Raw genomic sequence first — 24,441 nt, 5'->3', positions numbered from 1 at the left:
AGAAGAGAAGAGAGAAAGAAGAGAGGGGAAGAAAAAGAGAGCGAGAAGAAGAAAGGGAGATGGAGAAAAACATGTAGGTGAAAGAAGAGAAGAGAGGGAGTGGTGGAAAAGGAATGAGAGAGGGCTGAAGAGATCAAAGAGGAAGGAAAGAGGTAGCGAGGGATGAAGAACAAGGGAGAGAGAAAAGAGGACAAGGGAAGGAGATGGGGAGAGGAGAGGAGGAGTCAAGAGAGGATGGCAAGGTGAAACGAAAAATCTAATCGTTGTGCGCAGCCTCTTCTCATTCTCCTCAGCCTCTTCTCATTCTCCTCAGCCTCTCCTCATTCTCCTCAGCCTCTGCTCATTTTCCTCAGCCTCTCCTCATTCTCCTCAGCTTCTCCTCATTCTCCTCAGCCTCTCCTCATCCTCCTCAGCCTCTCCTCATCCTCCTCAGCCTCTCCTCATTCTCCCCTGCCATAGTATTCTTTCTGTTCACAGTAAGCCAAAAGACAGGTGACCTGAAAGCTTACGGTCAAAGTTCAGAGGTCTATGGAACTACACAGCTTGGGGTTAAAGGTCACACGGACATGTAAATACTTTCCTCAAAAAGAACAGTCGCATTTTACAAAAGTGAGCAGTTGTGTATGTGTGTGTGTGTGTGTGTATTTTGTGAACCAGCGTACAAAATGTGCTGATGGAAGTGTATGGTGCAGTCCCACTTCATTTTCTGAGGGGTGGTGGGGTGGGGAACCAAGACTCATTATTTTATCATCTGATGACCAAATTGAATCACAAAGTTGCAGGATTTGCAACTTGTACATGAGCTTTGAAAAGGCTCCAAAAATGTGCAGATTCTAATTAGATTGACTAAAATAAATAATGACCCCAAAATGGCCACTTTAATAAAAATGTCCAAGTAACAATACGCATTTCTCGTTTTTTGCTGGATCATCATGTCTTTGATTTGGCCAAGACATGGCACCTGTAGCTTTCATCACGTGATTGTAATTGGTTATCTTGCTTTTCGGTCAAATGGTCTGTTTTAATTGCATAGAGAATTAATTTTTCGTTCAGAAATATGACTCATCTCCATGGCTGTTGAGTTTTACTCTTTTGGAAACCTCTGTTTTTAGTATCGAATCCACTCTCAATTCTGTCTGCATGTGCCCTCTTACTCGATTTTAAGTCTTCTTGCCTTCTTTTCTTGTGTCTCTCTCCTTAATTTACCCCTGTCTTACTCCTTTATTTTGAATTTCTTTTGAATTTCTCCATTACATGTTCATACATGTTACTTACACCATCAAAGTATATTTCTTAGCATTTTATTGGATGTCTATTGTTTCTCACTATGCAACTGGGAAGTTCCTCAGTAAGCGCACTCGGAACGGACCTGCCTACGTCACCCTGAATTAGAGGGAAAAAAACGCCTCCTCCTTTTCAGCGCAGTGCGCCGTCCTCCGCTCTCTATCACCAAATGCCGTCCGACGCGCGCAACTCCGTGACTGGGACAAGAAAAGAAACAAAATTACAAAACAAATGGCAACAACCTTGATCAACATTAATATTTCACTAAGTTATTAACAGTCTCATTCTTCTCAGAAGTAAACCACATACGCTCCTCCAAATCGCCCCTTCGACTTCTGCATGGTCCGGATTCAGGACATGAGTCCCGGCTGCGTGTTCTTGTAATTGGGATGTTACCTGTGTTCATGGCTGTGGCTAGAAGATGAGCGTTGGCGAGGGAGCGACAAGGGACAAGACTGGAACCCAAGTTCAAGGTAATGTAAAGCAGTCTAAGTAAATTAAATGCTGCTGTTTTACCTGTTGTTAACGGAGTGAGGACGGATGTTTTGAAGTGTTGGGGGAAAAAAACACTGTTGCTGGTAGTATATTGTGCTGTTGAAAAAAAAAGGCTACAATAGCCTACGATGTAGTTTGCTAATTTACAGCGTATGGAGTACTTTTACAGTGTCGCCTAATCCCACAGCCACCCGCCTCTCCAGGCAGAGGCAACTTTACGCACTTCATATTTGCCCTTTAACCCTATATGGTTGATAGTATCATGTTTGAATAGATGGTTAAAATACCACCATTTTGAAATATGTAGGCTAATTGTATTGTCCCTCGAAGTGTAAAGTATGATTCTAGTAAGAACCATAGTCGTGGTTGTGTTGTTTTGTATATACTTTAAATCTATAGGAACTCTTAATTTTTTTTACTGAATAGGATGTCAACATTAGAGGTATTTGAAAAGATATAGGCCCACTTAACCTCACATGCATCTTTTAAAATAATGTTGTTTTCCCCCACCAAAAATGATGATAAAATGCTGGCTAATTAGCAAAATCAGATGTTAGTCAAAGACAGGTCGAACCTACATGAAACATTCACAGATATTAGCTATCTGTTGCAAACACATATGACTTGGGGATAAACATCGCTGCTTATTTTATATTATATGATATTCTTTTTTTGTAATGGATCTTTGTAGAAAGATGACTAGGAGACACACAACATCACGTGTTTCTGTTCTCTGATGAATTCACAGATACAATTAGAAAACATAATAAATATGTTTATCGTAAATATCTCTGAACAATCGCTCTTTGGTCGTCTTTCTGTGGCGCTCGTCAAGTACAACGCTTGTGCCAACATACGGAAGTGGGACTGCGCGTGGAGCATCTCAGGACCGGGTTCTGTTTCAGCGCCTGGCAACACAAACGCTCTTTGACGCGCGAACAGTTTAGACACAGTAACTAAATAACCGGTGTGTGGACGTGCATTTTGCAATGCGCGCTCACGACATGTTTCCTCTTTGGTTTGCAAGTATTGCGTGGGCGCGTATAACAACCAAGTGAACTTGCTCGTGACGGCCTTCTGTTCGGAGAAAAAATGCCATAAACTTATCATATGGGCTTAATGAGCCGTTACAGCGACACACGGTAAACTCCTGCTGGTCCGCACCCGATTGCCCCGGTCTGTTTGTCGATCTGTCTGTTTGTAGGTCTGTTTTTTTCCTGGCTGGCCCATCTCCAAGAACTAGCCTGTGTGTGTGTGTGTGTGTGTGTGTGTTTGATGAACAACGCTCCCATTCCTCTTATTTATTTAAGTTGACAACAATGCAAATATAACTAGCCAAGATATGAAGTAGTGACACAAAAACAAACATACAAGATAACACCGCTGCTATTAGTCCCCCGCTGGTACTGATGTCATTCAAATCATGGATTTGTAAATGTGATTCATTTGAATTTCTAAAGAAGCTGAAATATGATTGAAACAGACTCTGTCTTTTCCTCTATTAGTGCATATCTCTTTTGCTCACTCCCTATTTCTCCTGGTCTCTCTCCCTCTCTATCTCGCATACTCCCACACTTTCTCAATCTCTCTTTTTGTTTTTCGTACTACATCTCTGCGACTGTCTCTAGCCCTCCATCTCTCTGTCTCGATGACTCTCAATCTTCTCTGTGTCTCTGTCGTCTCTCCTGCTTGATTAAGGAAGGTTTCATGTGACCTCTGATCTTATATGATGATCAAAAACATTACATTTAGAAGGTATATTATACCTTCTAATACAATGAGATGTGGAACATATGGAACACAGAGCTGATGTAAAGAAAGTATAGAATACAGAGATCAGAGAGAAAGCCCTGTATCCCCTGAGTTACATTACTAATCATGTAGGGTAACTCAAACCCCAAGGCATGTAGTTTAAATCCCCTTAAATAATAGTACTGGTTCTCTAGACACCCATCCTGACTCTAGTGCCTGTGCTTGATTTGTATATTCTGCCGTCCTAGCGCCTGCCACAGTCAAGTATCCCAGCAAGGTGACTGAACTTACAGACCTTCAAGGGACCTTAGGGTTGGGAAAGGGACCACCCCCTCTCTCGTATGGGCTCCGCCCACTGCACAGGTACTACCCCCTCTCTCTTAGGGGCTCCTCTCACTGCCCAAGCATCACCCCCTCTCGTAGGGGCTCCTCCCACTCCCACTGCGCTGGCACAACTCTCACTCTCAAATGGGCTCGTCCCACTGCCCAGGCACGCACCCCCTCTCGTATGGGCTCCTCCCACTCCCACTGCGCTGGCACAACCCTCACTCTCAAATGGGCTCCTCCCACTGCCCAGGCACCAGCTCCTCTCTCAAATGGGATGGCACTGCAGTGCAGCCAATCGTGTCTTAGACTACTAGGTCCCATCAACTCAGCACATGATCCAGATATGATTTAGATACATTTAGATAGAAGAAGCTCCGTGTTCCGCCTCAAAGACCCGGACAGGACGCCCGCTCCCCCCCCCCCGCCCGATATCACAAAGACCACAACAAGGTGGTTCATTTTAGCCTAAACCACGAAGAATCCACCGCTGACCTTCCCAGGGGAGAAGCTGTGTTGTAACTCAATCAGAGGCCCTCTGATACATAAACCATTTCACCTTTCTCTGCTTCGCTCACTCCACTATCCGGGGGGGGGCGGGAGCCAAATTGGTTGGGGACCCCTAGCGGTCCCTTGCAGGTCGGTGGGCCCCTGGTGATCGGGGGGCCCTGAGAAACCGTTCATGTTGCTTGTGCCTAGAACCGGCCCTGCCCCTATCGTCCCCTCCCCCAGCGCCGTCTCTGGAACCCTAATTTGGAACCGTCAGTGTACTGAGCCATTGGAGGGAACTCATTAAGCCAACGGGCCAGGAAATACCTGCTCGGTTAAGCCGAGTCTGAGGATTGTCTCACCGCGTATCTCCCCACGGCTCAGGGCACGCTCTCCTGAGTAGGACTTCAGCTGAACCTTCCCCCCCCCCCCCCCAATATTCTTGTTGACACCATAAACAGCTGTGTGTATGTGTGTGTGTGTGTGTGAGTGTGTGAGTGTGCTTGCACCACAACACTGTTTATGAAACAAAACTCCAGGATGAAGTGGACCATTAAGCCCGCCCAGCCCCGCGGGGATGAGTGTGTACAGACGGCCACATACGACCCTCTCATTATGGAAGAAGACTCGGTGCTGTTGTCTTGGCATGGCGCGGGTGCTAAATGGACTTCTGCTAATAACTGTGCCACGTGTTTAATGAGAAAAATATGTATGTCTTTAAGGATGAGTTTTTTCTTTCAACGGTCCCACCTCAGGTCGAAGGTTGGAAAAGCTGATTAACTCCCATTACGAATCGTCATAGTTATTTTGCTCCAATAGCGAGGGGCGCCATCACATCTGGCGGGAGCCTAATGAGGTGTGTGTAGATGCAAACAGGTGCTGGACGTGTTAACTCTACAGTATGTGTGTGTGTGTGTGTGCATTAATGTGCGAAAGAGGTCTTTGGTTACAATTTGCTTTAATATCAGTACACACACACTGACAGGCACACACACACACACACATATACACGTACACACACACACACACACACAGACATGCACATACACACACAGACATTTAGTTTGCTGACTGTAGGTCAGTGATAAGTTCGAAAGACATCGTAATTGGTGTTGTTTATTTTTATTATTTAGTTTTTTTTTACGTGTGTGTGTGTGTGTGTTTGTGTGTACATTCTGAGGCCCACCTTCCTAGTCTGAAATAGAAAACAGTCAATGTTTATTTGTTTGCCATTTTTTCAATTGAACATATATTCAAAGTATTGGAGGGGTTGTGAGAGAGTGGTGTGTTTGGTACAGACTTGATTTACATGTTTGGCGTGTTTTACGTGTGATTGTGTATGTGTGTGTGTGTTGTCTTCAAGGCCTATGAACACATCAGTCCATTTAATCAACATCGACCCACACTCTTCTCAGAGCATAACTTCTGATGTATGTTAGCCACACACACACACACACACACACACACTGTTGGCAGGAGAGTTGATTGGCTGTTTAAACCCCTTCTAAAGTGAGGCGTTTTATCTCCCTGTCGTAATCACATTAATTAAGTATGCTCATGGCCTCAACGCCAGACGCTGCAAAGTCACGTGTTACCATTACAGGAAGCAGTTAGCTTTTCCCATACATTAGTGTGTCTTACTTACCTGCACTAGTTTCAGGAAATAAAAGCAGAGTTGACACCCATCCCAAACTGGGAGTAGATTCCAGTTCCCAGGGTGTGATAGCTAATGCTAACAAGTTAACTAGCACTGCCATTAGGAAATTGTTAGCCCTTACCTTACTTTTAATGATCTGTTCACTGCTGCCGGTACCTATATTTGCATGAACCGAAATTAGCTTTGAGCTATTGCCGCTATTCCCTGTAAATACCCAAGTTGTCGTTTTACACTGTTTGAAGGCAGAGTGCAATAGTGGGACAGAGAGTGATAGAGGGACCTGGAGAGGAAGAGGGAAAGAGAGATAGAGGGACAGAGATAGCGGGACAGAGAGATAGAGGAAAAGAGAGATAGAGGAAAAGAGAGATAGAGGGTAAGAGAGAGAGAGATAGAGGACAAGAGAGATAGAGGGTAAGAGAGAGAGAGAGATAGAGGACAAGAGAGATAGAGGGTAAGAGAGAGAGAGAAAAAGGACAAGAGAGATAGAGGGACAGAGATAGAGAGACATAAATAGATAGAGGGACAGAAATAGATGAAGGGATAGAGAGAAAGAGGGACAGAGAGAGATAGAGGAAAAGATTGAGGGAAAGAGAGATAGTGGGACCGAGAGAGACCAAGGCAGGGTCAGTGATATCCTCATGGCTAGTGACCACCTGTCACCATGCAAATCCACGCCTGAATCAATTCACAACTGTATATTTTCTGTTGTCCAATGTGATGTCATCACTCTGGGAAAACTTCATGATCTATTGTGTGTGTGTGTGTGTGTGCGTGTGTGTGTGTGTGTCTGTTAGCCAGTCAACCAGTCAGACAGACGGGTTAGCAGACCAGAGAGACAGACAGCCATTCGCTTGTCAGTCACTCACCACTGGCTCGGTGGACTGTATTTCTCCTTATGCATAATGGATCAGGCTGGCAGCGCTGCAGGCCATCTAAACACTTCACACACACACACGTGCGCAAGCGTGCACACACACGCACACACAGACGTGCGCGCACACACAAATTGGCAGTGCTGTTAACGTCCTATGCGTAAATGGTAATCTTCATCTTCTTCTTCTTATTATTATACACAAATAAACAGACATTCGGACACACACACACACACACACAGATGCTATATCAAAGAAAGGGATGGACCAAAAGGAGTCCAATTATACGCTCCGGTGGAGAGAAAGAGATATATGAAGAGATAAAAAAGATAGAGAAGTTGAAGGAGGGGATTTGGGTAGTGGACCTAGATGTGGGGTGGGGGAGAGATAGATGGAAAGAGAGGGAGAGAGATAGATGGAAAGAGAGGGGAGAGATAGATGGAAAGAGAGGGAGAGAGATAGATGGAAAGAGAGGGAGAGAGATAGATGGAAAGAGAGGGGAGAGATAGATGGAAAGAGAGGGGAGAGATGGATGGAAAGAGAGGGGAGAGATAGATGGTGGAAAGAGAGGGAGAGATAGATGAAAAGAGAGGGAGAGAGATGGAAAGAGAGGGAGAGAGATAGATGGAAAGAGAGGGGAGAGATAGATGGAAAGAGAGGGAGAGAGATAGATGGAAAGAGAGGGGAGAGATAGATGGAAAGAGAGGGAGAGAGATGGAAAGAGAGGGGAGAGATAGATGGAAAGAGAGGGGAGAGATAGATGAAAAGAGAGGGGAGAGATAGATGAAAAGAGAGGCGAGAGATAGATGGAAAGAGAGGGGGAGAGATAGATGGAAAGAGAGGGGAGAGATAGATGAAAAGAGAGGGGGAGAGATAGATGGAAAGAGAGGGGGAGAGATAGATGGAAAGAGAGGGTAGAGATAGATGAAAAGAGAGGGGGAGAGATAGATGGAAAGAGAGGGGAGAGATAGATGGAAAGAGAGGGGAGAGATGGAAAGAGAGGGGAGAGATAGATGGAAAGAGAGGTGATGAAGCCCAATACTGACTGATGACAGATACGAGAGGGATGATTAAGAGGTGAAATGGAGTAACTTTGTCAGGAAGGTGAAAGGAGAGATAGATAAATGAATGGATGTAAAGATCATCCCCCCCCGATTAGTGGAAATACTGGACTGAATAATCACTATCACAAACATGCATTTGCAAGGGCTCTCACACACACACACACACACACAAACGCACAGCTCACACACACACACACACACACGAACGCAGATGCGCCGAAAACACACGCTTACTCTACCTCATAACAGCTTACGGTGTCCTCAGATTATTTTTGGACAGTCCTCATTCAGACAAAAGGGAATTACTGCATGTTCAAATGATCCTTAAAATGTTAGCCCTCAGCCGTAGCCTACACATGCTCCATTATTGACGGCTAATGTGTTTCAAAGGAGGGGCTCATTCAAACCTAATTTGCCTGTGTTACCTGCAGCACCCCTCTAGGAGGTCCGTCATCCATGCCACTGCTAATACTCAGAGTTTAAAGAGAGTTCACAAATAAATGAAGTAGGTAGAGAGTCATTTTGCAAAGTCATTTTCTGCTGTTTTCCTGTGATGAATTCTTGTGCATTCATTGCTTTTCAGAATGCGTGTTTCCTCTTGGAACTTAACTTGAATGCCAATCGTGACCAGAGGATAATTTGTCTTGGGAATATACAATAGCAAGCTGATAAATTGCTGAACTATTCTACTCGGAGATTGACTAGTTTGTATATTCATTCCTTGTATTGTTTGCAGAGAAAATCAAATCTGTGTGGATTGTTAAAGCATTTTCAAAGTTCACCTGGGCAAAGATATTTTCCTTGGCGCAGCTCTGCAATTATGTGAATGCAGCGAAATCACTGGTCTGTGTGTGTGTGAGTGTGTGTGTGTGTTTCATTAACACTGAAGAGATACTGCAAATGGGGTGAATTGCAAATAGCCAGGTAGCGATTCAATAATAATTAGACTTGTTGAAGGACAGTCTACAACAGCTCATTGTTCATGGACACCGTCAGGTGTGGAGGTCCTGGACGGCACAGAGCTTGGCCCGGGCGATGACCTCCGTTGCTCACATTGCCCTCCGAATCACCTAGACAACGAGGCCCGTGTTGCCATGACAAGTGGTCATCCAGCCAATCAAGAGGCTCTTGGCGGAAGGTCTGTGGAATGGCTGAATACCCGTCAGCTTAGCTCTGAGAATTGATCCCGACACCTTTTGGTTGCCAAACTGGTCAGACTTACTGGCAGCATCAATTTGTGGTTGCATCTAGACGACAAGCCACCGCGCATGGTCAATAACTCCCTCGGAGCTCTGGGATGTCTTTCGGCTTCGTCTGAAGCAAGAAACCCTTTTAAGTTGGGCCGACTGATAATGAGAGGTAACGGACTGACAGGGAACACGTCGGGAGGAGGAGGTAATGCCGATGATGTTGTCGTCATCGGCGGTCGTGAGTCATCGTGACCATCGTCACCGTCGCTGTTGTCATGAGTGACAGGCCCCGGCGTGGTTCTGGTTGCCCGGTGACCGAGTGTTTTTGCGGCTGTGTCCCGGGCGGAGCCGGGAGATGAGATGGCGGAGCTGATATGGTCCGAACCCACCTCATGGATCAGCCATAATCTGACTGCTCTGCTTTAATGTAATTACACTCACCCCTCATCTCATAAATGTAATGTCCCTTACCTGACCTGACCCGCTTACAGAACAGATCACCTCCCACTCCATCTCTATCCCTCTGTCTCTCCTTCTCTGTCTCTCCTTCTCTCTGTCTTTCCCTCATCTCTTTATCCCTCTTTCTCCCTCTGTTCCTCACGTTGACAACTGTGCATTCAAAAATAAAACAATCGACAGATAACAAAATTTCACAATCTTAAAAAAAGTTCCCAGCTAAGGAAATGTCAGTTTTCCTCTAAACCCGAAGGCTCATAATATCTGTCAATTATCTGATTACATTTCAGGAAATGAATTCTCCTCATTGAATCACAGTTAGAGCAGTGGGGTATAAAGGGATTTTCATTTTCAACTTCCCCTGACCCACCGCGTTTACAAAGTCTCTCTGGCCATTCGTGTTTTTGACGACATCCGGCCAGCCTGTGGTCACTGAGTCTGTGTCCTGTTGTTGCCGTCCTTTTTTTGTGTGCTAACTTCATAGCTGAAGGAGGGGCGTTAATGCTACTGTAGCCCCCCTATGTAGCCTAAACAGCCCCTGACGACCTTCACCTCTTGACTGCCACGATAGTTTGCCTGATCGTCTGCGAGATGAGCGTCAACGATGCCGAGAGGCACGCGTCGCCCGTCCGTCATCCGTCCGTCGTCCGTCCGTCATCCGTTCCAGGTCTGTTGCACACCGCCAGGTGCTCAGCCATCGTCAGAACTCTCCTGAACTCTCTGTCTCCTGAACTCTTTCTCTGTCCTTTTTCTCTCTGCCCCCATGCACGTCTCATCCTCACCCCTCATTATCTCGTCCTCTTCTCCCATCTTCTCCCATCTTCTCCTATCTTCTCCCATTCTTAGTGAGTCACGTTAGCGATCAGGATATTGTTGGGAGATATGTTTCTCTGATCTAAGACGTATAACGTATTTACGCTGCTCATTCGATTATTTCAAACTGTACGCAAGACTGATCACACGAAGACACAGTCAATATTATACGTTTGTCCAGGTCACTGGGACATCGGGGCATGCCCTTTTCAGAGCGCTAACCAAGTCAAAGAAAACAGCTGGCTAGAACTGAGATTAAACCTGTGAATATTACCATGACCATCTTGTTGAGTACCCAGACATAGACACATAATTACGCAATGTAGAAACATGCAACACACACACACACACACACACACAAACACTCCTTTTGGAATCCTCTCAATCCGTCTCAAGAAATTGCTTCAGTTTAAAACACATCTTTCCCGCACACTTACCCCAAAAATGGGATATTTGCTAAATAAATTTGAACATGCTACACTTATTTGGTTACTGCATCGGATGTTGTGTGACACCTGGTGAACATTCTGCAAAGATCCAGTATGGAAAAAAGGTTTAAAAAGAAGCAGCGATGTTAATCCCCAAGTCAAATGTGCAACAGCAAACTACCTCAATGACAATGACAACAGTAATCTGCAGCCGCCACTTTAGTATGAACAATCAGTTCTCAAAACGTGACCCCAGATTGCCCCGGGACTTGTGAAAGGTCCTCCCACGCACGTTGACCCGAGCTGTGCTTGTTTTATCATCTCGGTCCTCACTGAGTTTTAATATAATGTAAGTACACGTCCACACGCACGCACACACGCGCACGCACATGCACACACACACACAGGATGCTGGGCTGCGATGCATGTGGTGCTGTGTGGGCGTGGGAGCTGATAAGTCATATATTGCAGATGGACTGCACACTTATGACTGTTCACGCGCACATTATTTCCCATTTGCTGATAAGCACGCCTGTGTGTGTGTGTGTGTGTCTGTGTGTCTGTATACGTGTGTGAGAGCAAGAGGGAGAGAGAGAAATAAAGAGAGAGAGAGAGAAATGGACAGAAAAACAAGATGTAGGAGGACGAGGTGAAGATTGACTTGACCTCATTTCAGGGAAACGTTGATGGGGGTGAAATCATGCCGGATCGATGTCGTTGCTCAGCGTTTGTCCCGGTCCAACTAATCCACCATGGGCAACGTGAGCGTTGATGTGTAACATAGAATTGTTTAGCTAGTAAAACAAGATTTCTTATTTTCTTTCCCTCTGTGCACCTTAACCTGCCTGACCCCAAGCGCTTTCTGATCCCTAAACGTCTGTGACATATTGACAATGACACTGAAACAAACCATAATGTTTAAATCATCCTGCTGTCAACGAAATGCCCAGGAATCCTGAGACAATAGAGAATATGCGGCAGGGTTTTACCTGCATCAGAAAGGGGCTTCGGCGGTGGAAAGGGCTGACCCTTCTGGCCATTGTTTTTGACAGTATTTTGGATGTCTTGGTGATATCTGCATACATTTCAACCTAATTTAATGCGTATTCTGAAATGGTGAATGCCATGTAATTTTTTTTTATTGTTGAGTGATTTTGCTTGGAAGTATAAAGCAGCACATTTAAAAGTAAAGAATCTAGCAATGTGCCTTATAGTATCTGAAAAATGGCAGAATGTTCTTGGTAGAAGAATAATCATTTAAATGAACCTATCTGGATGTGTAAGTTGACTCTCAGCCCAGTTTTACAGTTGAAGTAGCATCATGATGCTAATCCACCTGCGAGTGCTTGAGGCCCATGAACCGGTTGATGGGGAAAAACCAAAGTGATGCATTATCCTGGACGTGAAGTGTTTCATGAATGTGTGCTTTGTGACAAGAAGTCATGGGACAAACTAATGAAGTGTGGGTTTATGCAGAGCTGTGGATTATTTGTATTCCCTGGTAAATTATGCATTTATAGCAGAAATGTATTCTGGGCTGTCATTCGGAAACGTTACTAATGAGAGGGACTTCTTTGAACGGGTACTCAGGAGCTGGTTTTTGTCTTCACCTGAGAGACTGCAGGCTGAAGGAGAGCCATGCCTAAGAGTTGTTGCCTGAGTAGGTTGATTTGCTACTGAGGACATCTCTAATTCATTGTCTTTGTGTCAACATCCTGTTAGCTTTTCTGTCTAAAACGGTTAATGGGGCAACATTGTCAGGACACACACGCACGCACACACACACACACACACACAATGACGCTTTTAAACGTCTGTGCCCCATGACCCCAACAAACCACGCGACACACCAAACACATACATGAAAACGCAGAACATTTCTAACGTCTCTGCTGCACAGATGCAGCCTGTCATACATCCGTGGGCACTCTCCTTCCTTCTTTCTCCACTTGTTTGATTATCATCCTCGTAATTCATTCAGCTGTGAACGGTGTGTGTGTGTGTGTGTGTGTGCCGTCAACCTCTTGGTTTTAAGTGCTGTGCCATACGCTGGTCAGTCTGTCCTGTCAGTTCAATGATCTGACCCAGTCAGGCAGAGGACATTGGTTACAGCTTCTGCCTCATCTCCATGTGATGAAGAGTTCTTTCCAGTCTATTAGAAAGCTGCAGGAGATTGGAATCCAGTTCTAGAACCAAAAGGGGTAAATTAAGCTCCTCTTTTATTACACATGGAGTCAACCTAGTCTGGTTGAACAATCTGGAATGCTATCCTAATGTCTCAATGTATGGCATTATTGAATTTAAAGAAAGGCTGATCTAATCTTTCATCTTCCAATCAGAGACAGTAGGTTGGTTTGTTACAACAACCCCACATGTTTGACTATGTCCATTATGTGATTGGTTGCAAGAGTTCAGAATCGAAGAGAAGCAATGACAGATCTATGTGAAATAGGCTAGTGTAAATTGTGGAGGACCCTAGAGTTTGTTTCACAGTTGATATATTTCTTTGTCTTATTGAACTTGACAAGAGAGAACAAATGGGAACAGAGGATTAATAACATTCTATACAGTGACAGTGCAGTCATGAACATTGTCAGCAAACACAGGACCTTTGGAACACGTGAGCTTTGGAATGCTGGGGCTTTAGAGATCAGACGTTTTGGAACACAGGAGTTTTGGAATGCTGGAGCTTCAGAATTCAGAAGCTTTGGAACACAGGAGTTCTATAACACAGAAGCATCAGAACGAGGAGCTTTAGAACACAGGAGCTTCAGAACGCGGGAGCTTGGAACAAGGGAGTTTCATAGCACAAATGTTTTAGAACACAGTGACTTTATAAAACTGGGGGGGGGGGGGGGGGTTGAAATATGTCTAGTTCTAGCTATCACCATTCACCACAATCACAGTTAAGATTCTAGAATAATCTGGTTAGCTTCAAGGTAACGGTAGTGTAGATGGTGGTAGTAATGGTATCAACATTGATAATGGTAATACTGGGTTTTCATAGGCTGTGTGCCTCTGTGTAAATAGACATATTCTGTTTAAAATGTTCAAACCTGCACCCAGGCATTGACCCTAATGGAGATACATCAATCATTTTTCATGATGTAGAAATGGTAGCAAAAAGCATTGTTGAATCCATCTAGTTTGTGCAAATTTCAGTGTTGAGATTGTGTTTGAACAAAGCGAATCGAGGACAGCGACAAATAAAAACATTTGCTTTTGAATCTATGAAACGTTTACAAGGCTAACTGTTGCTTTTGTGCTGAGTGGGTAAATACATGTTCTGATGTTGAATTGCTGTTTACGACCTTGCCTCTCACGTAGATACTCCAACAGGTTTGGGAGAGTCAGAGGTAGGGAAGTTCGTAATCCGAAACATGTGCTGGCGGCTTTTTATCTTTATTGGTCGAACAGATTCAATTTAACTGACACACAGAAACTAGCAAAAGTGTCCCCGCGTTGAGGGTTTCCCTCCTATGTGATTGTTTAAAGTTTTGTCTATTCACAAGATGACCCTGCGTTACCATGGTTTCTATAGCATATTATGATGTCACAATATACCTTCTATTTGTAGAACCACACATCTGGAGCAAATTCAAGCACATTAACATCCAGGAGGTTGAAAGGGAGGCTGATTGGCCCTGTCGCCGAACCCTGGGGCGGATCTTGGAAATTAGAACTAATAGGGCCACGGCTGACACCCGGACCGTGGGCACAGGGACTGACGTCATGGCAACGGCGAGTTGTAATACGTAACCATGGGCCATGTGCAACAGACTGCTGGGATGGCCAGGTGTGGCTCGGGAAGCTTTGATGTTTTCTGGGATTTTGTGTGTTTTTTTCTTCTGGTCCCTCTCTTATCTGTGTTATTTTGTACAGGTTCTGGTTTATCCATCTGGTACCGTTTCCGGTTTAGGTTGGTGTCCAAAGACCCTGGGGACACTGGAGAGCAGGCCCACCCACCAGCCGTAATGCAACTTTAGTGGAAGCAACCTCGGACTGGGGTGTGTAGCTAATGCTAACGCTAGAGCAGGGTTTCAGCATATGAGCAAGGTCAAAGGTCGAAGCCAACGGGAAGCTGTTTGTGACACATTCTGCCGTGGTGGTTTATGGGACCCGCGAACGTATCGACCTCTCCTTCCCATTATATGTCCGAGCTGTGTTCCAGACTGGACCTCTGGCAGGAAGAGGCCCTGTCTCCTGCCCTGGCAGTTCTTTCTCTGTCCGTCTCTGGGTTTCACTCTCTCCCAGCCCGCCTGCCCTGTGGATTCACAACATTACAGCAGTGTTATTGCATTACCACTAGGAACCAAACGGATGTTGGGAGTGTACGGTTTGGACAACATCGCTACATTATTAATGCTGCAGCTCTTTGGGAGCTTTTCACTCCACTCCTTTCACTCCTTCATTCACCCCCCCCCCCCCCCATTCACCCCCTCATTCTCCCTAGGCTGGGGGGGGAGGGGCCAGACGTCATGTTATCCATGGCATCATTTGCATATGTAACACCGGCTCAGAATACCTGGCCGATCTGGAGAAATAATTGACTTGCTTTGGTTAAGAGAAACGGAGACCAGAGGTTGGTGAGGATCCAGAAGAGCCCGGAGAGTCAACCGACCCGGGCCGCTCGTGTTTCGGATGTTTACCAAGCGGAAATACCTGTGGAACCGTGTGGAGTACACATGCTGAAATCCCCTTTTATGTACGGCCCGTACGAAATGAAATGAACCGTCAGATGTCCTTTAGCGACACGGGTGTTGGTGACGTGGGGCGTCATGCGTAGGGTGTCGTGCTTAGGGCGTAGGGTGTAGGATGTAGGGTGTAGGATGTAGTGTCCAAGGTGCGAGGAAGAGGACACGGTTGTGAGTGGAGTGATTTAGGGTCTGCCCCGGGATCTACGCTGAGTCCACGGGAGACTGAGAATGGTATGCAAAAACCAACACACACACACACTCGCACACGCACACACACACGCGCGCATGGACACACACTCATGAACTCGTGTACACACACTCACACACACACACAAACACACACGCATGGACACAAACACACACACACAGATGATGCTATGTGCTGGTGCAGCAGTTCTGTTGCCCCCGTTTGTTTTTCCCATGGCTGCTTGTTATAAAGTTCTCAGCTGGACATGGCTGTGCGGATTAATCCCTATCTCACACACACACACACACACACACACAACCGCCTTCCCGATGGGACGTTAAAACGGGGGTGTCCTGACTCTCTGTGCTCACCACAGATCCCATGATCATAGGGATGAGGGGTGTCGTTGCCAAATTTCCAGCCTGGCTCTCGTACCAACTTGGCCATCTAATCATCCTCAGCTTCCAATTGGCTCCGTCATCCCGTCTCCTTCTCTGTAACTATTTCCCAGGTTTTTGCTGTAAAATAGAATGTGTTCAGTCAACCTAATTGGTAGAATAATGGTAAATAAACAAACACACACTGCATGTAGTTACACACACACACGCATGCAAGTGTTGTATCATTGAAAAATATATATTTTCAGTTACCACCAACCCTTATGCTAACTTTTAACCCTAACCATAGCTCTGACCTTTAACCCTAACCATAGCTCTGACCTTTAACCCTAACCATAGCTCTGACTTTTACCCCTAACCATAGCGCTGACTTTAAACCCATGAAATTGACTTTACCTCTAAAGAAAACCCTAACCCAAACATTCACCATAGACCTAAAAAGTGATGAGTGTCTCAAAATTTCTGATTTAACAATGTACAAATAAAACTGCTCCCCACTTTCATTGAAGTTCAAATACAAACACACACACACACAGACAGACAGTCTCATTTCTGTTCATTCTGTTCAGCCTAATGGAAACATACACAAACATACACTGTTGCATGCACACACACACACACACACACAAATTACATTTGAAGTGAGGACCGGAAATGTAGTATCCAATGTACAAAATATTTTCCCTACATCATGACCCCTGACCCTAAATGTAAACTGTAGCCCTTACCGTAATATTAACCTTAACCTTTACCCCTAAAATTAACCCTTGATGCTTTCTTTAACCCTAATTCTAAACCCTAAGCCGAATCTTAAGCCTACAAAATGGTGTTGAATATGTGAGGAATGGCCAGATTTTTTTTTTTCTTCTAATTTTTACATAGTGTAGAACTTACACCTGTCCTCACTTTGATTGTGAGTACAGAGACACAAACATGAACACACACACACACACACACACACACACACAAACACACACACACAAAACACAAACACATGACCACACACACGTTCTGTTGATTTATTTATACCATCACACTCATGGAAACACATACACAAACAGAAACATACTGAGACACACATGGAACCACATGCACACTCCCACAAGCACGCAGAATACACACATAAAGAAACGCACACATACCCAGAAACACACACGCACACACAGAATACACACGCATATAGAAACACACACAAGGAAGTACATGTAGAGACACACAAACACACACACACACTCACAAAAACACAGACACGCTCCAGTCTCTGATGATTTATTGATTCCATGATCCTTAATGGGGTCTATTGTATTACCTCCTGGCTGTCATTAATACTTTACTGTTGCCTCCTCAGATGAGGTTAAACCAAACAGAAATGTGGGCTAATGTCTGTATGGGTAGAACATTATGGGCTAATTTGTGTAATGATTAAACCATGACTAGTCATGCAGGACAGAGCTTGCCCGTGACTTGACAGCTGATTGGCTGCTGCACTTTTCAGACAGAAGATCTGGTAAGTTGATTGACAGACCGTTTCCAAGATGTAGAAGACGTGGAAAAAAAGATTGGCTGACCGATTAAAGACAGAAGATGTGGAAAATGTGATTGGCCGACTGATTAAAGACAGAAGATGTGGAAAAGGTGATTGGCCGACTGATTAAAGACAGAAGATGTGGAAAAGGTGATTGGCCGACTGATTAAAGACAGAAGATGTGGAAAGGTGATTGGCTGACCTATTTCCGACAAATGACATTGTGCAGTATTTGCTGCCTTCCATAAAGCCCCTCATTTACCGCTTATTTACATGTTTACCCTTTCTTTGTCATAGGGAAACTGGGAGATTGGGGGGGAGGGGGTAAAACCACCAACCATCAGGAAGGTGTCAAACAATACAGCATTATTGAATTCACCTGCTAAACTGCAAAGAATAATTCAAGCAGCCCTGATGTTTGCCTAGTGGGCCGTTCTGCCTCCAATTGGCTCAGTTCGACCGTTATGGCTGCTCTGTTTATTTTGAGAGTTTATTTTGTAATGTCAGTGAATGACAACAACAGACGTTGACCGTTTTCCAGCAGGTCAGGAGGTCAGTGTGTGGTTTAGTGAGTTGTTGTGATGTGTCGGTGGAAGGAAACAGTGTGAGTGGGTGGCCATTCAATACATATAGGAAAGTCTGGTCACGACATACCAAGAGACCTTATAGTGTCAGTGAGTTTGGTACTTTTCAGAAAGTATTGGGGCGTGAAGGATGATCCAAAACGGGGGAGGTTGTTGCTTTTGGGGAGGGCTGTGTGTTTTATAACCTGGGCAAAAGGGGAGGGCTCTGATTTCATCGCTGGTTTAGTGTACATTTGCCATTCAGCAACATAGGTGTTGCTGATTCCTGACGGATCTTATAGCGCCTGGATAGGCGTTGCTGATTCCTGACAGATCTTATAGCACCTGGATAGGTGTTGCTGATTCCTGATGGATCTTATAGCGCCTGGATAGGTTTTGCTGATTCCTGACGGATCTTATAGCGCCTGGATAGGTGTTTTAAGAATTAGTTAACTAAATAACCACAAGTGCAATCGGTCAGTCGATGGCAAAGTTGATGACATGGCTTATGACCAGTGGTTGATGGATGCGACGCCTGAGTAGAGGAACACAACTGTTACCAGAAGTCAACGTTATCTACCAGCCCACATCCTGCAGTTCTGTCCACATAATGGTATATCTGGCAGGTCAGTTTTGTGAAAGATATCTGCAATATCTTACCTGGCAAAACTGACACATGAAGGCCTTCACATTTGCAACAGGAAACTTAACCTGCATTCTGCCTGGTTTCCTAGAACCGGCTCTCTTCCGCCCTAACATCCGCCACAGTCAACCCTTTCCACATTGCCGAGGACGCCAGCACACCTGTGAGGCGACCTTTGCCCTTTGCTGTTGTATGCCGAGGAGATCCGCAGTCCAACAAGATAGCGGCTGCTGAGATAAAACCCTGCCCTGAGCTGGACTGGAAAAGACAAAAAGACAGTCGAACAACTGGAAAAACAGCTCAGTGATATCGATCCTTTTCTGTCGTGCCTTGCCTGTAACCTCTGAGTCAGACAAAGTCGAACTGGTGATAAAGAGGTTGTTGAAACTGTGATCCGGGACACAGACAACAAGGTGGTTTTCACGTGTTCTGAACGGCACCCTGACAACAAGGTGGTTTTCACGCGTTGTGAACGGCACCCTGACAACAAGGTGGTTTTCACGTGTTCTGAACGGCACCCTGACAACAAGGTGGTTTTCACGCGTTGTGAACGGCACCCTGACGACAAGGTGGTTTTCACGCGTTGTGAACGGCACCCTGACAACAAGGTGGTTTTCACGCGTTGTGAACGGCACCCTGATGACAAATACGAGCAGTATGTGAACAAGGAAGTGTCTTGACTGCTTCCAGGGACAGAAATATGTGCGGTAAAGTGGTGACAAGGTTTTGTTCTTCAGACAAGCGCGAGGCGCTTCACTCAGTGTGCTGGTCAGGCTTGAGCCCCCATTGGCCGGTGAAACGCTGTGTTTGTGGTGAGAGCCGTACTGAATGTGGGCCGTAACCAAAGCGCCTGACTGAAAAGGGAACCAGACTGAGTGATCTGGGATCAGTTAGCGTTAAGTGTCTTTCTCAAGGACAGAGCAACTGGGCTTTTGACCTTGTTGTCTCCGGGATTAGAACCACTGACCTTTTGTTTAGTGGTCCAACACTCTTGATCATCAGATTACCCTCCCGCCCCAAAATGGTAATTGTGGTCACTTTTTATGCTGAAAACACTGAAAGGAATGAGTGTGCAGAGAGAGGGAGGAGGAGACAGAAAGAGAGATGGACGTTTTGCCCTGTTATGTTCGCAGTGTGTACCATATGTAGTGGGAACTAGTTTTGGGTTGCCTCCAAGCTCAGTTAAACATATCACACACACTGCTATACACACACACTCACAGACAGTTATACACACACACACACACACGGCTATACTCACACACAGACAGTTATACACACACACACGGCTATACTCACACACAGAGTAAGAGAGAGGGAGAGAGAGAGAGGGAGAAAGAAAGATAGAGAGTGTGGAAGCTCGTCCCTCTGGTTCTGTTAATGTAGCCGCTTGAGGATAATGACATAATGACCTCATGGTTGACTACACACACAGACACACACACACAAGCAGAGGGTTCACCTCAGATCCACTGCGACATTCAACGTTTGCCAGATCCTCGGGATGCCTGGAAATAGTCACTAGGGGCAACAGATTAGCGCCGTTCCCGTTACAAGCAACGTTTGTGAGTCAGGTGTCCTACCGTACTGGCAGTCTGTCAATTCCAGGATTACACGGATTGGTCAGAATGTGGTGCTGCTAAAGCAGGTGAATTAATACTTCACGATCACGTCTCTGAGCTGGTTTAATCGACGAACTGTCATACGAAAATTCACAAATGTCCGTACAGATTCAATTTCAGCATATAGCATTATCATCGACCAGAAGGTCACTCTATCACAAGCACAGGTTTGTCCCTGCTCATGTGTTTGACCCAGAGTGATATTTGGTACACACGGCAAGGGAGTATGTTTTGTCAATACGATACCTCAGACACCACTGACCTGGTTTTCACTGAGTGTGGATGGATGACGTCTTCCCATAGATGTCTCAGATTTCCAACATTACACAGAAGGCACACAATTACAGAAACCAATGGAAATGTGTTATTAGCGAACTACCAAGATTTGCCGAAACTGGGTGCTGTATTCTTGGCTGTGGAAGAAAAATATATTTACTGTTGAATTTTCATTTTTACCCCCATCATTAACTTTAACCCCAGCTATTTATGCTGTTTGTTTTGTTTAAACACTGTCACTAACTTTAACCTACACGTTTTGTCAATAATAATAATAATAATAATAAGACAAATAAACTAACAGTCAAGTTGTTTAGATTTCAGCTCCCTCTCAATCTTTACCATTAACTTAACCAGCCTAATGAACGCCTAAACCTAATTGTCAGCACAAACCGTGAGAACAGTTTCTACATGCATGCACAACGCCTGAAGTGTTCATTCAAGTTTATTAAGCTTTGCATTTCACAAACCAACCGGCAACTTAATATAGACGCACACATACCCAACCCCCCTCTACCCCCGCATTCACACACACACAAACACACACACACTGTCACCCTCACAAACAGACAAACACACACAAACAGACAGTCAAGATAATTTAATCAGACCCAACACACTCAGTCCTGCACCGCCATGAATGCACCCAATATCGAACTTTGTCCTCACCTTGAGAGAGACTCTGTGAGAGATGGGAAAGAGATGGGAGAGGAAACGTGAGGATCAAGTGTGAAAGATTGAGAGAGAGAGGGAGGGAAAGTGTGAAAGACTGAGAGAGACCTAGAGAGAGAAAGTCGGGGGTGGCGGGGGGGGGGGGGGGTCCTGAACGAGACTGTTCCCTCTGGGTATGTTAATGTACAGTATAGCTGCTTGAACATAATGACACCACTATTAACTACACACTCGCGTGCACACACACACACACACACACACACACACACACCAGGGAGCTGTTCACCTACTACTTCAGTATTCAACGTTTGTACAGGGCGCTTTGGATGTCTGGAAATCTCCACCCGTGTGGACAGGTGGGCTGTATCACCGTCAGTCAGGACCCTGTGGGTGGAGTCACCCACTGTGGATGGTCAGCGTCACATGAGACGTCTCGGACCCAACAACATTTGGACTTCGACTGAACCGGCGTGATGGGTGTGTCATGCCGTAGAGGTCTGGCATTTTGACCAGATCCTGTTGCTGTAGCACGTGAGCTAAACGGCTAACTTTTGCATGGTCGCACCCTAGTGATTTGACCTGATGTCATGGAATTCGGGTTCTAGGTACCTGTTCTCCCAAGGAACACGTTGATCTCTGAGACCCATGTGGAGTTTGTCTACCTTTTTGAATTATTTCGTCGCTGAAACACTGTAGGTCAGTTCAAATGTGGGCGGTGGCTTCGTCGTTCTCCTTAGATGAACAGTTTATTACCATCGAGTGTTTGGTTTTGTGAGGTCCCACAGTTTCACCCCTCTCCAGAACCGTAACCATTAGCTTAACCATTATAAATGAAGGCTTGAAATTAACAGAAAAGGTTTTTTATGACGAACGTTGGATATGGAAGGCAAACCGTGAGTTCTTATTGACCGAATTGGCATCTTTATTAGATCATCTATATTAGCAGTACTGAAGTGTTCATTCAAGCTAATGAAGCTCTCCGTTTCACAAATCAGCCGTCAAGTCAGTTTACGCACACAAACGCACACACACGCCTAGACACAACGACAGCCCCAGCCCACACATACAAAACACGTAATCAGTGAAGCGAATGTAATTTTCTACGCCATGCAAATTCAGTGAAGCACCTCGCGTGTTTGACTAAGTGTGAATTATTGATCAGATGGGAGGACCATTGTTGAGCTTTGATTGGTCTGTAGGTCAGCCGCGCTGAAGGGGTGGAGGGGTCAAAGGGTGACGGAGTGGAGGAGTGTTTGAATAGACTTTGCTCTCAAGTCAATTGTCAGTCGGGACTAATCTCTAACGTGGACCTGAATGTACACTGGTGCCATTGATTAGAAAGAGAGACTATTAGCTAGTAAGATAATAGGAGAATGAGGCAGAGAGGAAAGGAGTGTGTGGGGGAAAGTGATAATAAAATGAGATAGAGACAGGGCCGGCTGGGACTGGTTGTCATAGATGTTGTGTCCAGGGGGCACTGTGTAATAACAACGTGGGATCCCCGGAAGTCCTCCACCTGGTCAACTTGGGTCTGGCTCCAAGCACGTCGAGGTTGAACACTCGTTGAACACTCGTCCACCTGGTCAACTTGGGTCTGGCTCCAAGCACGTCGAGGTTGAACACTCGTTGAACACTCGTCCACCTGGTCAACTTGGGTCTGGCTCCAAGCACGTCGAGGTTGAACACTCGTTGAACACTCGTCCACCTGGTGAACTTGGGTCTGGCTCCAAGCACGTCGAGGTTGAACACTCGTTGAACACTCGTCCACCTGGTCAACTTGGGTCTGGCTCCAAGCACGTCGAGGTTGAACACTCGTTGAACACTCGTCCACCTGGTCAACTTGGGTCTGGCTCCAAGCACGTCGAGGTTGAACACTCGTTGAACACTCGTCCACCTGGTCAACTTGGGTCTGGCTCCAAGCACGTCGAGGTTGAACACTCGTTGAACACTCGTCCACCTGGTCAACTTGGGTCTGGCTCCAAGCACGTCGAGGTTGAACACTCGTTGAACACTCGTCCACCTGGTCAACTTGGGTCTGGCTCCAAGCACGTCGAGGTTGAACACTCGTTGAACACTCGTCCACCTGGTCAACTTGGGTCTGGCTCCAAGCACGTCGAGGTTGAACACTCGTTGAACACTCGTTGAACACTCGTCCACCTGGTCAACTTGGGTCTGGCTCCAAGCATGTCAAGGTTGAACACTCGTCCACCTGGTCAACTTGGGTCTGGCTCCAAGCACGTCGAGGTTGCCGGAACATTGTTTGTGGTTGAAATGAAAGACTCGTTGATGCCCCGCCCCAACAAATCCTCAACCCAACCCTCCAAAAAGGATGTCCTTGACCCACCCACCCAAAAAAGATGCCCTCCACCTCCCCCAACAAATCTTCAACCCAACCCCCCAAAAAAGATGCCCGCCCCAACAAATCCTCAACCCAACCCTCCAAAAAGATGCCCCCCCCCCACAAATCCTCAACCCACCCCCCCCAATAAAGATGCCCTCAACCCAACCCCCCAATAAAGATGCCCTCAACCCAACCCCCCAATAAAGATGCCCTCAACCCAACCCCCCAATAAAGATGCCCTCAACCCAACCCCCCCCAAACAAGATGCCCTCAAGTGACATTGATTATCAGTTACTTCATTAAAAGTCCATGTAAAACCCTTCAGACACGAGTCGAGAAGGAAAAGGCATCCAATCAGAGAACAGCTGAATTACCAGCTGCAAAGTTGCCTTTAAAAAACATAATATACATTTGGGCTTTTTGTGGCATCAAACAAATAGAATGAGCTGGCGCTGGTAACTTTTGTTCTGACAGATTGATTGTTCTGTTCGTGTTGAGCTTTTCTTTCGAACACATCCCACTTCATTTGACTTGTTGGCAGGGCACATCGTATTCATAAAGAACAAACTGGCAAAACAGGTAATCTGGGAGTCTGATAATAACTTAGAAGAAATATCGGAAGTGTCCTTGGCGAGTGGTAGACGTTTCCCCTTATATGCTTGCCTAGTTTCTACAGTGACAGTTGTTCCATTG

The 24,441-nt window shown here is 45.6% G+C and overlaps 1 protein-coding gene across 2 annotated transcripts in view; it reads left to right on the top strand.

Annotated features, from left to right (window-relative positions):
* Window positions 1–1,429: 1,429 nt before the first annotated feature.
* The window catches only part of gcgrb (glucagon receptor b), a 40,377-nt gene continuing 17,365 nt past the window's right edge, over window positions 1,430–24,441 (top strand). For both annotated transcript variants that reach the window (XM_010903246.5, XM_010903245.5), the window contains exon 1: window positions 1,430–1,757. The gene's annotated coding sequence lies outside the window, so the exon portion shown is untranslated. The remainder of the gene's footprint in view (window positions 1,758–24,441) is intronic.

Source organism: Esox lucius, chromosome 9 (genome assembly GCF_011004845.1).
Source record: "Esox lucius isolate fEsoLuc1 chromosome 9, fEsoLuc1.pri, whole genome shotgun sequence".
Lineage (NCBI taxonomy): Eukaryota > Metazoa > Chordata > Actinopteri > Esociformes > Esocidae > Esox > Esox lucius.
This window is presented reverse-complemented; position numbering and strand designations above follow the sequence as displayed.